The following is a 15800-nucleotide window of genomic DNA, read 5'->3' on the forward strand; positions in this document are numbered from 1 at the left end:
GCTGAGAATGCTTATTTTCTCTGAGATTGAGAGCACTTGTGCTCCAGGGACTGTGTCTGATCTGATTATCTTGTATCTACCCCAGTACTTACCTTCTAATTAGCACAGCACTTGGTATTGGGTACTTTTTTGGTCAGGGAATGTGTCTGTTTAGTGTTGTATTGTACTTGCCCAAGTTCTTAGTACAGTGCTCTGCACCCTGTAAGCACTCAGTGAATATGATTGAAGGGATGAATGAATGAAGGATATCATCCATTAAGTAATTTCCTTGAGGAAATAAGAATCTAGGGATCAATTTATAAGGACCTTTTCTTATAAGTCACAAATCTGGATAATTATCCTATTTTCAGATGAGAATCTACTCCTCTGATTACTTTTCAAGCTCTTAAACTGTTGCTTGAAATTCAGACCGTTAAGGACTTGCCTTCATAAGTGGGTTTTGAACTTGCCTCTTAGATCAGATTCAAAGCTGGTGCCTTAACTGCTACTGCGAGCAGTGAAAAGGAGGAATATAATGTACAATCACTGTGGTTGATTTTAGCTGAACAGCCTCAGGGATGCTTTCTTCATTGAGCTCCTTACCAAATCCAACCATCTGTACTCAATTCTAATCCTCCTCGACCTCTCAGTTGCCTTCTACATTTTCAGTCACCCACTTCTCCTGGAAACTTTACCCAACTTTGGCTTCACTGACATTGTGCACTCCTGGTTTCCTTCCTATCTCTCTGGCCTCTCATTCGCAGCCACTTTTTCAAGCTCCTCCTCAGCCTCACACCCCCTAACTGTGGGGGTCCCTTGAGGTTCGGGTCTGGGCCCTCTCTATTCTCCACGTAAACCCACTCCCTTGGGGAACTCACTCACTCCCATGGCTTCAACTACCATCTCTATTCGGATGATTCCCAAATCTGCAACTCCTCCTTCTCTTCAGTTTCTTATTTCTTCCTACCTTCCATACATCTGGAAAGAGCACGACCTTGGGAGTTGGACGACGTGAGTTCTAATCCCAGCTCTGCCACTTGTCTGCTGTGTAACCGTGTACAAACCACTTAACTTCTCTGTGCCTGTTACCTCATCTGTAAAATGGGGATAAAGACTGTGAGCCCCACGTGGGACAAACTGATTACCTTGTATCTACCCCAAGTGCTTAAAACAGTGCTTGGCATACAGTAAGTACTTAACAAATACCATTATTATTATTTGGATGGCCTGCCATCACCTCAAACGTAACATGTCCAAAGCAGAACTCCTTTTCTTCCCACCCAAACCCTGTTCTTTCCAAGACATTCCTGTAAATATAGTCAGCACCAACAGAGGAGGAGCCCTCAAAAAAGATGGAGAATGAGTAGATGGATAGGAGGAGAACCAGGAAAGGACAGTGTCAGTGAAGCCAAGGTTGGATAAAGTTTCCAGGAGAAGGTACTGGTCAGCAATGTTGAAGGAAGATGAGAGGTTGAAGAGGACTAGGATGGAGGGGAGGCCATTGGATTTGACTAAAAGGAGATCATTGCTGACCTCTGGGAAGTTTCTGTGTAGTAAAGGGGGTGGAAGCTTGATTGGAGGGGGTCAGGGAGAGAATTGGAGGATAGGAAGTGGAAGCTCATTGTAGGCGGGGAATGTGTGTGTTTATTGTTGCATTATACTCTCCTAATCACTTAGTAAAGTGCTCAGCACATAGTAAGCACTCAAATACTATTGAATGGATGAATGAACTGTAGACGGCAGGTGTAGACTCAAGGAGTTTGGAGAGGAAGGGTAGGAGGGAGATGGGGTAATAACTGGAGGGAGCCATGAAGCCAAAGAGGGAATTTTTTAGGCTAGGGGAGACATGAGTATGTTTGAAAGCAGGGTCTAAAAAAGGTCTAATTTTTTGGCAGTAAAAATGGAGGACAACTAAAGCAACAATAGCTTTTGTTTTTTGTTCTTTTGCTGTAGTGGGTTTGAAAGAGCAGGTGATTAAATATTAGAGGTATCTGAAAGTGTAATCAAGAGTGAAGATAGAGTAACTGGTAGGAGGAAGGCACAAAAAATAAAAGGAAACTAGAAGGGGTTGTTTTTATCAGAGTGATGATTAAAAGAAATACTTTGAGGCATTACTTTTATCAATTTCAGTCCTATTGTGGAGATTCAGGAGGGAGAAAAGTGTATACCTTCAGGCATTCTCCTGTCCTTACCTTTCCCGTAACCCATATGGACACTTTTCTGCCCAGTTTCATAATTCCTTTGGAAAAGGAAAACAACTCCTTCTGTTAGAGTGCAGGGAAGGTGAGCTCATGAACTCCTTAAGCATTTTGATACTCACCCCAATCCAGCGTCATGACATACACATATATATCCATCTGTAATGTATTTAGATGTCTGTCTTCCCCTCTAGTCTTTTAATCTCCTTGTGGGCAGCGATCATCTATACCTACTCCATTGTCGTGTATTCATTCATTCAGTCATATTTATTGAGCGCTTACTGTATGCAGAGCACTGTACTAAATGCTTGAAAAGTACAATTCAGCAATAGAGAGACAATCCCTGCCCAAAATGGGTTCACAGTCTAGAAGGGGGAAGACAGTCATCAAAACAAGTAACAGGCATCAATAGCATCAATATAAATAAATAGAATTATAGATATATACACATAATTAATATAAATAAATAGAATTATAGATATGTCCATATATACACAAGAGCTGTGGGGCTGGGAGGGGTGATAGAGCAAAGGGAGTGAGTCGGGGCGATGGGGACTGGATGGGGAGCAGAGGAAAAGGACATGTTTTTATGCCTCTTGTGTCCATAAGCAGTGTTGGCATTATGTCCTGTAATTTATTCTGTGTTTCTGTGCTAGTGTCAGGGGAACTGGGCTCTAAAATATCTTATGCATATTCTGAGGCTAAGGCAGAGACACCCTGACTCTAAGGGGCCGCCATCCCTGGATCCTCCTCATTGTCCTCCTCCTCCGACCAACCGGTTTGGTTAAACCCTTAGTACAGCGCTCTGCATACAGTAAGCGCACAGTAAGCGCTCAATAAATACGATTGATTGATTGATTGATTCTCCCAGCCGGCCCCTGCCCCGGCTGCTCCCCGAGCCCGCCCTGCACTTACATACTCTCCCAGGTGCCTATTACAGTGTTCTGCGCACTGTAAGCACTCAGTAAATATCATTGAAGGTTTGATCATGAGAGCAGTCCCTTACCCCAATTTGTTGAAGTTCCCATTCATCTTATAATAGCCTTTCATTCATTCATTCAATCGTATTTATTGAGCACTGACTGTGTGCAGAGCACTGTACTAAGTGCTTGGGAAGTACAAGTCAGCAACATATAGAGACGGTCCCTACCCAACAACGGGTTCGTGACCTCCTAAACCCTGACCAGGAATGTGTATCAGCCTTGTCCTATTTTCCGGGTCAGTCTACTTTGCCATTAAAAATAAAGTTGAGTGGAAGTAAAACATTAGTGAAGCTTCTTGCAGAATCAACCAGCCATTCCAACTGCTTTCTAGCAATATTTCTATTCTTAAGCATTCTTTTAAAGTCTGTTAAAGTGCAGTTCTCCCCTTGAGGTACAGAACTAGCCAAGAATGTATCATGCCAAAGGAGAGATGACAAAGCCAGAAGACCTTTTTGATTATGCTTCTCTGAGCACTTCATTTAAATTATTTCATATAAAGGAAAATATTCCCTCAAACTGCTTTTCGCTGGAAGGTTTTTTTTTAATGTTGTGTGCCTGAATAGCGATTGTAACTGTAACGAGTTGCATATGTCACTCGTAACAGAAAATCAAATGTCAGCTTAAAAGATCCAAAGAATGAAAAGTTTCCACTAAGAAGTATGTATGCAGGGTATACTTTTCATCCTTTTAGAGGTCCTGCATACTACAAATGGATGTAATATCCATGTGTGCTTATCTGCTCATGTGCCTCTCCCTTTTGGGGGAAGAGTTTGATTTTGCTGGGAACATGTCAAAAAATCACAGGGTTTCTGATCTCATTGATTCACAAGCCACTTTGGATGTGCCTCTTTTGACCTTTCAGTATTACAACAAAAATACTGTACTATTCATGATGAGTTTATCTCTTGCACTGGATTCATTGCTGAGTGGAAATTCGGCCAAAGTTTTCACAAAAGGAAGAATTGTCTAAAACAACTAATGGTTATTGAATGGCCATCCAAATACCGTGCTCTATTTCTAAGTCTAATAATAATATAATAATGATAATAATGACAATAATAATGATAGTAATGTGTTCATTGTTTGCTACGTGCCAAGCACCTGTGGCTCAGTCGCAAGAGCACAGGTTTGGGAGTCAGAGAATGTGGGTTCTAATCCCGGCTCCATCACTTGTCTGCTGTGTGACTTTGGGCAAGCCACTTTACTTCTCTGGGCCTCAGTTACCTCATCTGTAAAATGGGGGTTAAAACTGTAAGCCGCACATGAGACAACCTAATTACCTTGTTTCTACCCCAGTACTTAGAACAGTGCTTGGTATATAGTAAGCTCTTAACAAATGCCACTATTATTACCCAAGATAATCAAGTTGGTTACAGTCCTTATTGGGAGCTATTGAAAGTTGGCCGGATTGATTTTTGTTGAAAACGAAGGAATTGGGGAAATAATAATAATAATGATGATAATGGCATTTATTAAGCGCTTACTATGTGCAAGCACTGTTCTAAGTGCTGGGGAGGTTACAAGGTGAACAGGTTGTCCCACATAGGACTCACAGTCTTCATCCCCATTTTACAGATGAGGTAACTGAGGCACAGAGAAGTTAAGTGATTTGCCCAAAGTCACACAGCTGACAAGTGGCGGAGTCAGGATTTGAGCCCATGACCTCCGACTCCAAAGTCCGTGCTCTTTCCACGGAGCCGTGGTGCCTGAGACTTCATTTTCCTAAATGGCAACTAGGAGAATAGGAAGGGAAGGGAAAATGTGGGATTAAATGTTTCTCCTAGAGTCCCAGAATGCTGTGAGTTCTATACTGAGCTTGCTGCCTTGCACCCAGGTAAAAACCTGATAATAATGATGGCATTTGTTAAGCGCTTACTATGTGCAAAACACTGTTCTAAACGCTGGGGAGGCTACAAGATGATCAGGTTGTCCCACGGGGGGTTCACAGTCAATCCCCATTTACAGATGTGGTAACTGAGGCCCAGAGAAGTGAAGTGACTTGCCCAAAGTCACACAGCTGGCAATTGGCAGAGTCGGGATTTGAACCCATGACCACTGACTCCAAAGCCCGGGCTCTTTCCTCTGAGCCATGCTGATGGAGGAGTGTTATTGGGAATGTACTGGAACTTGAATAGTGGACCACATGGTGGCCCCAGGTTTGGAGAGAAAGAGGATTCTGGGTGACCTGTCCCCAGAGGCAGGCATCCTGAGGACTACCAGCCCAAGCCAAGACAATTCCTGCTTTTGAAGATCCCGGGAAGAAGGATGGGGTCAGCCTCCCTGCTCTTGTAACATCAATCTATTCACTGTACCTCCATATTGTCTATCTCACCACTGACCCCTTGCCCGTGTCCTGGCCCTGTTCTGGATCTTCTTCCCGCTTCCTATCCGATAGAGCACCACTCTCCCTGCCTTCAAACTTTATTAAAATCGCATTTCTTTTTTTATAGCATTTACTAAGCGCTTACTACGTGCAAAGCACTGTTCTAAGCGCTGGGGAGGTTACAAGGTGATCAGGTTGTCCCACGGGGGGCTCACAGTTTTAATCCCCGTATTACAGATGAGGTAACTGAGGCACAGAGAAGTTAAGTGACTTGCCCAAAGTCACACAGGTGACAATTGGCAGAGCTGGGATTTGAACCTATGACCTCTGACTCCAAAGCTCGTGCTCTTTCCACTGAGCCACACTGCTTCTTCGAGAGGCTTTCCCCAATGAAACCCTTATTTCCTTTATTCCCTCTTGCTCATGCAGTGCCTTTGCACGTGGATTGGAATCTTATATTCACCTCAACTTTAGCCCACACTGCTAATGAACGTATCTGTAATTTATTGTAATGTCTGTCTCCCAATCTTGATAATGAGCTTCCTGTGGGCAGGAAATGTATCTACCAACTCTGTTATATCGTACTCTTCGAAGTGCTTAGTCCAGTGCTCTGCACACTGTGAGCATTCAATAAACTGTTTGATATTTGTTAAGCACATTACATCCGAAGTGCTGGAATAGATAAAAGGTAGTCAGATTAGGCATAATCACTGTGCCATCTGGGACTCGCAAACTAAGAGTTAGTGAAAACTGGGTGACTCATTCCCATGTAGAAGACTTTAAGTGACGTGTCCAAGGTCACTGCCAAGCTGGGAATAGAACTTGGATGCCATGATTCCAAATCCCATGCCCCTTCCCATCAGGCCATGCTGCCTCACCAGGATAACTTTTCTTTTTTTAAGAGTAATTGTTAAATGCTTGAAGTGTGCCAGAAACCAGCATGGCTCAGTGGAAAGAGCCCGGGCTTGGGAGTCAGAGGTCATGGGTTCTAATCCCCGCTCTGCCACTTGTCTGCCGTGTGACTTTGGGTAAGCCACTTGACTTATCTGTGCCTCAGTTCCCTTATCTGTAAAATGAGGATGAAGACTGTGAGCCCCATGTGGGACAACCTGATCACCTTGTATCCCCCAGTGCTTAGAACAGTGCTTCGCACATAGTAAGTGCTTAACAAATGCCACCGTTATTATTACTAAACACTGGGGCTGGTAGACGCTAACCAGGTTGGACCCAGTCCATGTCCTAAATGGGTCTCACGGTCTTAATCCCTGTTTTACACATGAAGGACCTGAGGCACAGAGAGGTGAAGTGACTGGCCCAAGGTCACTCAGCAGACAAAGGGTGGATTGCAGCCCAGGTCCTTCTGTCTCCCAGGCCTGTGCTCTATCCATTAGGGTGTCTAGACTGTGTTGCTTCTCACAGATTCTAGAGCGGAATGATCCCTGGAGGTGGGCATCATTCTGGGAATCTGGCTCAAACTCTCATGGGCTCTCTTGGAATTGGGGTTCAGATTGGATGCCCGAGGCCTGCCTGCTGCTGGGACCATGTGCCAAGTCACAAGGCCCAGGGGATTCTGGTTGGACTGACTAGTGCCCTAGGCTCATCAGAGTCGGAGCTTGCTTGCCTGCCTGCTGATTCTGACATTAAAGGAGACCTCTATCAGGGCCCACATGCTTAAGTGAAGTGGACTCCGTGTAGAAGGGGACTGTAATAACCTGATCATCTTCTATCCATCCAGGAACTTAGTACAGTACTTGGCATATCGTAAGCACTAATCAAATATCACTATTTATCAATCATTATCATTCAAACTGGAAACTGTGGAGGGGGCGAGGATTTGTGAAGAGACAGTACTCCCCCCACGGTGGTCCATAGAGTATTGCTTGGAGGAGAAGTTAGGGCTAATAATTATTGTGATATTTGTTAAGCACTTACTATGTGCCAGGCACTGTACTATGTGCTAGGATGAATATGAGCAAATTGGACAGGACGTAGTCCCTGTCCCAGCTGGGCTCACAGTCTTAATTCCCCTTTTGCAGATGAGGGAACTGAGGCAGAGAGAAGCAAAGCGACTTCCCCAAGGTCACACAGCAGATAAGTGGCAGAGCCGGCATTACAACTCGTCCTGTTGAGCCCCAGGCCCGTGCTCCATCCACTGGGGCCTGCTGCTTCCCCATTGAAAATTAAGGATGTAAATTTGGTCTCTGTGATGGTCCATTTCCCCTCTCAGGGTCGCACCTGGAGAGTTTCCAGTACACTACCAGTCTCGGCAATGGGAGGGAGGGTCGAGCGGAGGCCTACCCATTCCATTCCTAGCTTGGGCGGTGGCTAGAGAGTGGAAGGCCATCTGGTAGAAGTCAAAACTCACTCATTCTGGGCTGCAGCAGCATGGGAGAGAGTCGAGGGTGGGGACTCAAGTTTATCAATGGTAAACCACTTCCATATTTTTACAAAAAAAACTGTATGGATACACTACCAGAATGATTGTAGTTGGGAGAGTGGGGCGTTCTGGAAGAGATGTGTCCATGGTGTCGCTATGGGTCGGAAACGACTCGACGGCATAAGACAAGACAAGATGATCCATCCCTGACTATTTATGAGGCTAGACATTCAGGAGGATGACTAGTACACCATTCCTCCAAACAAATCCGTTGCCATTGTTGGAGATTGGACACTGGGATGGATGGATCGTTGTTCTGATCCAGTTTTGGTGTTCTATATATTCTTAATTAGGCTCAACATGCATGTGGAAGTAGATTCTTTAGGAAAGATGTTCATTCTTTAGGAAATTGTTCAAGAAACTAGCCTGATGAAACAAGTCAAGAGGCTGGAAATAAGTTCATTTGATACAATTACTTTGCACTTATTGTAATAATTGTGTGCTGTCATGTAATAAATGATCAATGTATAGTTACATATTTGTGTTTACTCAAAGAATTTATGGCTAATTAGTACTATATTGTATAAATTAGATATCATTTGCTATTGCAACATGTATATAATGTTTATACTAATTAAAGTGATTATGGATGGTTCAGTAAATTAATCTACTTTATAGTATTTATTATTAATTGGATACAAAGAGGGTATTAAAACACATCTGGGAGGCTTTGATAAATATTATTCAAAATCAGTTATTTCCAACCTCCCTCTCCTCAGCTTTTAGGAAGCAATTTTCCTACCCCTCCCGTTCCCAAATCTTTTAATTGAAGTGTTTTGTTGAGTTTCTCATTGATACATTGGCTTACATAACCCAACACCTAGAAACTCAGAAATATCCTCCACCCCCTCCACCCCCCACCCCTATGTTTAATATGTTCAGTCAGGTGCAGTTACAGCTTGAAGACTCATAGATTTAAAGAACAGTTTAATTAAAATTTTTAAATTCTTCTTTTTTTTTTTAAGGAGCCCGCTGCATGAAAAAATGAGAGTCAAAGTGGTCGCAACCTAGGAGTCTGCAGAGACAGAAATAACTAGCAAGTAGATATTTTTTTGTTTTCTCCCCTTAAGTGTACGGAGTTCAGTAATATTCTGGCAATATCTGTTTGCCTGAAGTCTTCTCTCCAATAATTTTAATAGTAATAATAATAATAATAGTATTTGTTAAGCACTTACTATGTGCCAGGTATTGTACTAAGCGCTGGGATAGATACAGTGGAATTGGGTTGGACACAGTCCCTGACCCACATAGGGCTCACAGTCTTAATTTTAAAATGGTTCTTGGCATTGCTTGTTGAAAAATATACACTCCTGAAATAAGAACTTATTAGTGAGAATGCTTCAGTGATCTACAGATAAATATGCATATATACATATACAGATATGTATATACACATGTATATACACATATATATGGATATCTATATGTGCATATGACTCTATATAAAAACGCAAATATAAATAAAATTTTGCGATATTTGTCACACACTCCACTAAGCACTGGAGCAGATACAAGATAATCAGGTCCCATATGGGACTCACAGTCGGAGGGAAAACAGGCATTGAAACTCCATTTAACAGATGAGGGAATTGAGGTCACACAGAAGATATGTGGCAGAACTGGAATTAGAATCCAGGTTTCTGACTCCCAAGCTTGTACTCTTTCCATAGACCATGTTGCTTTCTCTAAATATCTATTTAAGCTCATATATATACATGTATAAAAGTAAAGTTGTCCGTTCTTGAAGAAAATGCCAGTTTTGGTGAAACTCACTTATAAGTGGATGTATGACTGGAATTGTCTTAAGCAAATTCAACTAGTCTTCAAGCACCAAGGAATGATGATCATTCTAAAGGAGTGTATTCATTGCCTTTTCATTCATTCATTCATTCATTCAATCGTATTTATTGAGCGCTTACTGTGTGCAGAGCACTGTACTAAGCGCTTGGGAAGTACAAGTTTCCCATCTCCAGTAATACCAGACAAAAAGCAAGAAACCCAGTCCTGAACAGGGTCAATACAAGAAGCAGTGTGGCTCAGTGGAAAGAGCCCTGGCTTGGGAGTCAGAGGTTGTGGGTTCTAATCCTGATCTGCCCCTTGTCAGCTGTGTGACTTTGGGCAAGTCATTTCACTTCTCTGGGCCTCAGTTACCTCATATGTAAAATGGGGATGAAGACTGTGAGGCACAGAGAAGTTAAGTGACTTGCCCAAAGTTGACAGCTGACAGCTGACAAGTGGTGGAACCGGGATTCAAACCCATGACCTCTGACTCCCAAGCCCGTACTCTTTCCACTGAGCAATGCTGTGCCTCTATATGATTATATAGGGTGGGTGTGTGTGTGTGTGTGTGTGTGTGTGTGTGTGCATATATATATATATGTGTGTGTATATATATATATGCTAATCATATATATATGATTAGTCCAGTGCTCTGCACACAGTATGCGCTCAATAAATACAATTGAATGAATGAATGAAGTACTATTTTTGTAGAAGATTATAAGGAAGTTCCAGCTACACAAAACTTTATCCAATATGCTATCAATATGGAATTATCTAATAAGCATAACTGGATTTGCTCAAAACATAGATACAATGAATTTTTCCTTAATCATATATAAGTTTACTGGTCAATTCTCCAGCATTTGGCAGTTATTTAGCGTAAAATATTATTGCATTAACTTCCACACTCACTTTTGCACATGGCCTCTGCAGTCTGTACTTTTTTCTATGAAAAATTCAGTCCATACCACCGCACTTCTCAAAAAACCGCCAGTGGTTGCTCATCCACCTCCACAACAAACAGAAATGAGTCAGTCAGTGAATGGTATTTATTGAGCACTTACTATGTGCACAGCATTGTACTAAGTGCTTGGGAGAGCCACGGCACAACAGTATAACAGACATATTCCCTCGCCACAATGAGCTTCCAGTCTAGAGTGGGAGACAGAAATGAAATGACAGAATATAAATATACGTAAAAAGCCCTACTAAGAGCCCACCTCCTCCAGGAGGCCTTCCCAGACTGAGCCCTCCCTTTATCCTCTCCTCCTCCCCATCACCCCCCGGCCCTTCCCCTCCCCACAGCACTTGTGTATATTTGTACATATTTATTACTCTGTTTATTAATAATGTCTATATAGCTATAATTCTATTTATTCTGTTGGTATTGACACCTGTCTACTTGTTTGTTTGTTTTTTTTGTCTGTCTCCCCTTCCTAGACTGTGAGCCTGTTGTTGGGTAGGGACCATCTCTATCTGTTGCCGACTTGGACTTCCCAAGCGCTTAGTACAATGCTGTGCACACAGTAAGCGCTCAATCAGTAAGCCCTACTGAGAGCTCACCTCCTCCAGGAGGCCTTCCCAGACTGACCCCCCCTTCCTCTCCCCCTCCTCACCCTCCCCATCCCTCCCCGCCTTACCTCCTTCTCCTCCCCGCAGCAACTGTGTATATATGTTTGTACATATTTATTACTCTATTTTACTTGTACATATTTAGTATTCTATTTATTTTATTTTGTTAATATGTTTTGTTGTCTGTGTCCCCCTTCTAGACGTGAACCCGCTGTTAGGTAGGGACCGTCTCTATTTGTTGCCAACTTGTACTTCCCAAGCGCTTAATACAGTGCTCTGCACACAGTAAGCACTCTATAAGTGCGATTGAATGAGTGAATGAATAAATACAATTGAATGAATGAATAAATTATAGATATGTACATAAGTGCTGTGGAGCTGGCAGCGGGGCTGGTGAATTAATGGACCAAGTCTGGATGACTCAGAAGGAAGTGGGAAAAGAAGAAATTAGGGATAAGCCAGGGTAGGCCTCTTGGAGAAGATGTGCCTTCAATAAGGTTTTGAAGGTGGGGAGAATAATTACTCCATTTATTTATTTATTTCATTTGTACATATCTATTCTATTTATTTTATTTTGTTAGTATGTTTGGTTTTGTTCTCTGTCTCCCCCTTTTAGACTGTGAGCCCACTGTTGGGTAGGGACTGTCACTATATGTTGCCAATTTGTACTTCCCAAGCGCTTAGTACAGTGCTCTGCACATAGTAAGCCCTCAATAAATATGATTGATGATGGTGATGATGATGATGATATGAGGAGGCAGGATATGGGTGAGAGGTCAGCAGCGAGATAGATGAGATCAAGATACAGTGAGTAGGTTGGTACTGGAAGAGTGAATTGTGTGGGCTAGGTTGTACTACGAGAGCAACAAGATGAGGTATGAGGGAGCAAGGTGATTGAGTGTTTTAAAGCCAATGGTAAGGAGTTTCTATTTGATGCAGAGTGGCTGGGCAACGATGAAACGTGGACTGAATGTTTTTGCAGAAAAGTGGTCCAGGCAGCAGAGTTAAGTATGTACTTGGGAGGGAAGAGACAGGAGGCAGGGAGTTCAACAAAGAGGCGGTTGCAGTAATCAAGGCTGGATAGATAAATGTTTGGATTACCTTGGTAGCAGTTTGGAGTTCTGTTTTTGACCTATTAAGTTTGCGGTGATGGGAGGACATCCAGATAGAGATCTCTCGAAGGCAAGAGGAGATGCTAGGCTGTGGAGAAGAGGAGCGAGCAGGGCTGGAGATGGAGATTTAGAAATCACCTACATAGAGGTGGTAAAGTCATGTGAGTGAATGAGTTCTCCAAGGGAATGGGTGTTGATGGAGAATAGAAGGGGCATCAGAATTGAACCTTGAGGGACACTCACAATTAAAGGGGTGGGAGGCAGAGGAGGAGCCCATGAAAGAGACTGAGAATGAGTGACCAGAGAGATAGGAGAACCTGGAGAAGACAGTGTCAGTGAAGTGGAGGTTAGATAATGTTTCCAGAAGTAGGGGAGCTCGGCAGCATCGAAGGCAGCTGAGATGTCGAGGAGGATGAGGATGGAGTAGAGGCCATTGGATTTGGAAAAAAAGGAGATTATTGGTGACCTTTGCGGGGGCAGTTCCTGTGGAGTGAAGGAAATGGAAGCCAGATTGGAGGGGGTCAAGGAGAGAATTGGAGGAGAAAACCTTGAGACAGCAGGTGTAGACAACTCGTTCCAGGAATTTAGAAAGGAATGGTATGAGGGAAATGGGGCAATAGCTGAAGGGAGCCGAGAGGTCAAGAGAGGGTTTTTTTTTTTTAGGATAGGGGAGACATAACATGTTTGAAATCAGTGGAGAGCCATTGGAGAGCAAACAGTAAGGAAGGACAGAGGGGACAAGTGTTTTGATAAGGTACGAAGGGATGGGATTAGATGTGCAGGTGGAGGGGTTAGATTTTGAGAGAAGGCAGGAGATCTCCTCTCCTTTTGGGATATTGCTGGGAAGAAAGGGAGAGCTGAAGAAGGGGCAGGAGAAGGGAGGGAGTGGAGAGGAACAAGGGAGGTTTCAGAGTGATTACCCCTGGTAGTTTCAGTTTTTTCAATAAAGTAGGTAGCCAGGTCATTAGGGGCAAGGGATGGGGGAGAAACTCCTAGCCATAGGCTTCAAGGCACTCAAGGCATTATGGAAAATGGAAAGACCATATGCGTCTGGGAGTCAGCGGACCTGAATATTGGCTCTGCCATTGGCTTGCTGGGTGGGTGATTTTGAGCAAGTCACTCAACTTTTCTGTGCCTCAGTTTCCTCATCTGTAAAATGGGATTCAGTTCCTGTTCTCCCTCCACCGGAGACTGTGAGCCTTATCTGGGACAGGGACTGCATCCAACCCAATGATTTTATATCTACCCAGTGCTTGCTTACTCCTTTCCAAACACTTTGCTCCTCTAACACCGCTAAAGTCCACCACTCATACTATCTTCACAGCCCTGCTAAAATCTCATTTCATCCCAGGAAGCCTTCCCTGACTAATCTCTGATCTCCCCATCCACTTTTCTCTCCCTACTGTGCCACCTATGCATTGTCTTACCCCTTATTAATAATAATAATAATAATGGTATTTGTTAAGCGTACTATGTGCCAAGCACTGTTCTAAGCACTGGGGTAGATACAAGACAATCAGGCTGTCCCACATGGAGCGCACAGTCTTAATTCCCATTTTACAGATGAGGTAACTGAGGCACAGAGAGGTTAAGTGACTTGCCCAAGGTCCCACAGCAAACAAGTGGCAGAGCTGGGATTACCTCACCTCCCTTCTGTCCTTCTCCAGCCCAGCCCGCACCCTCCGCTCCTCCGCCGCTAATCTCCTCACCGTACCTCGTTCTCGCCTGTCCCGCTATCGACCCCCGGCCCACGTCATCCCCCGGGCCTGGAATGCCCTCCCTCTGCCCATCCGCCAAGCTAGCTCTCTTCCTCCCTTCAAGGCCCTGCTGAGAGCTCACCTCCTCCAGGAGGCCTTCCCAGACTGAGCCCCTTCCTTCCTCTCCCCCTCGTCCCCCTCTCCATCCCCCCATCTTACCTCCTTCCCTTCCTCACAGCACCTGTATATATGTATATATGTTTGTACATATTTATTACTCTATTTATTAATTTATTTATTTTACTTGTACATATCTATTCTATTTATTTTATTTTGTTAGTATGTTTGGTTTTGTTCTCTGTCTCCCACCTTTTAGACTGTGAGCCCACTGTTGGGTAGGGACTGTCTCTATATGTTGCCAATTTGTACTTCCCAAGCGCTTAGTACAGTGCTGTGCACATAGTAAGCGCTCAATAAATACGATTGATGATGATGGTGATGATGATTAGATAATAATAATAATGGTGTTTAAGCACTTATGATGTGTCAGGCAGTGTATTGAACACTGTAGCAGTTACAGGATAATCAGGTAGGGTACAGTTTCTGTCCCACGCGAGGTTCACATGGTCCAGGACTTGCTAAGAGTGACTATTTGCCACAACAATAATATTCATAATCATGGTTTTTGTTAAGCGCTCACTGTGTGCCAGGCACTGTACTGAGCTCTGGGATGGATACAAACAAACTGGGATGGACACAGTCCCTGGCCCTTGTGGGCCTCACAGTCTCAATACCCCATTTTACAGATGAGGAAATTGAGGTACAGCGAAGCAGAGTGACTTACCCAAGGTCACACAGCCAACAAATGGCGCAGCAGGGATTAGAACCCATGATCTTCTGACTCCCAGCCCCCTGCTCTATCCACCACGCCATGTTGACACCATGGCATTCCCCTCTAGACTGTAAGCTCGTTGTGGGCAGGGAACGTGTCTGTTGCTATACTGTACTCTTCTAAGCGCTTAGTGCAGTGTTCTGCACACGGTAGATGTGCAGTAAATAAGACTGACTGATTCATGACAGGGAGCAGACAGCAGACAAAGTCCCTGCATCCCCATGTAAGAAACTTTTCTATCCCTCATCGCCCTTCTACCTTTACTCCCTCCCCAAGCTCCACCCCTGCACCATCCCAGCTGTCCAGGCATGTTTTAATCTCGGCTCTTCCACTTGTCTGCTGTGTGACCTTGGGCAAGCCATTTAACTTCTCTGTGCCTCAAGTTACCTCATCTGTAAAATGGGAATTGACTGTGAGCCCCACGTGGGAAACCCTGATTACCTTGTATCTACCCCAGTGCTTAGAACAGTGCTTGGCACATAGTAAGTGCTTAGCAAATACCATAATTATTGAGAAGCAGCATGGGCCTGGGAATCAGCAGCGTGGCTCAGTGGAAAGAACACGGGCTTTGGAGTCAGAGGTCATGGGTTCGAATCCCAACTCCACCACATGTCTGCCGTGTGATCTTGGGCAAGTCACTTAACTTCTCTGGGCCTCAGTTACCTCATCTGTAAAATGGGGATTAAGACTTTGAGCCCCACATGGGACAACCTGATCACCCTGTATCCTCCCCAGCGCTTAGAACAGTGCTTTGCACATAGCACTTAACAAATGCCTATTATTATTATTATTATTATTATTATTATTATTATTATTATTATTGGG

General features: G+C 43.7%; 1 protein-coding gene and 1 non-coding gene across 3 annotated transcripts in view; both read left to right on the top strand.

Moving 5' to 3' along the window:
- LRRC7 (leucine rich repeat containing 7) overlaps positions 1-15800 on the top strand; it is a 439503-nt gene that overhangs the window by 20003 nt on the left and 403700 nt on the right. The gene's annotated exons all lie outside the window — the stretch shown is intronic.
- LOC119927538 lies at positions 7701-7838 on the top strand. Its single transcript, XR_005450532.1, has one exon. It is a non-coding gene; the product is annotated as a small nucleolar RNA SNORA7 (small nucleolar RNA).

Source organism: Tachyglossus aculeatus, chromosome 4 (genome assembly GCF_015852505.1).
Source record: "Tachyglossus aculeatus isolate mTacAcu1 chromosome 4, mTacAcu1.pri, whole genome shotgun sequence".
NCBI classification, from domain to species: domain Eukaryota; kingdom Metazoa; phylum Chordata; class Mammalia; order Monotremata; family Tachyglossidae; genus Tachyglossus; species Tachyglossus aculeatus.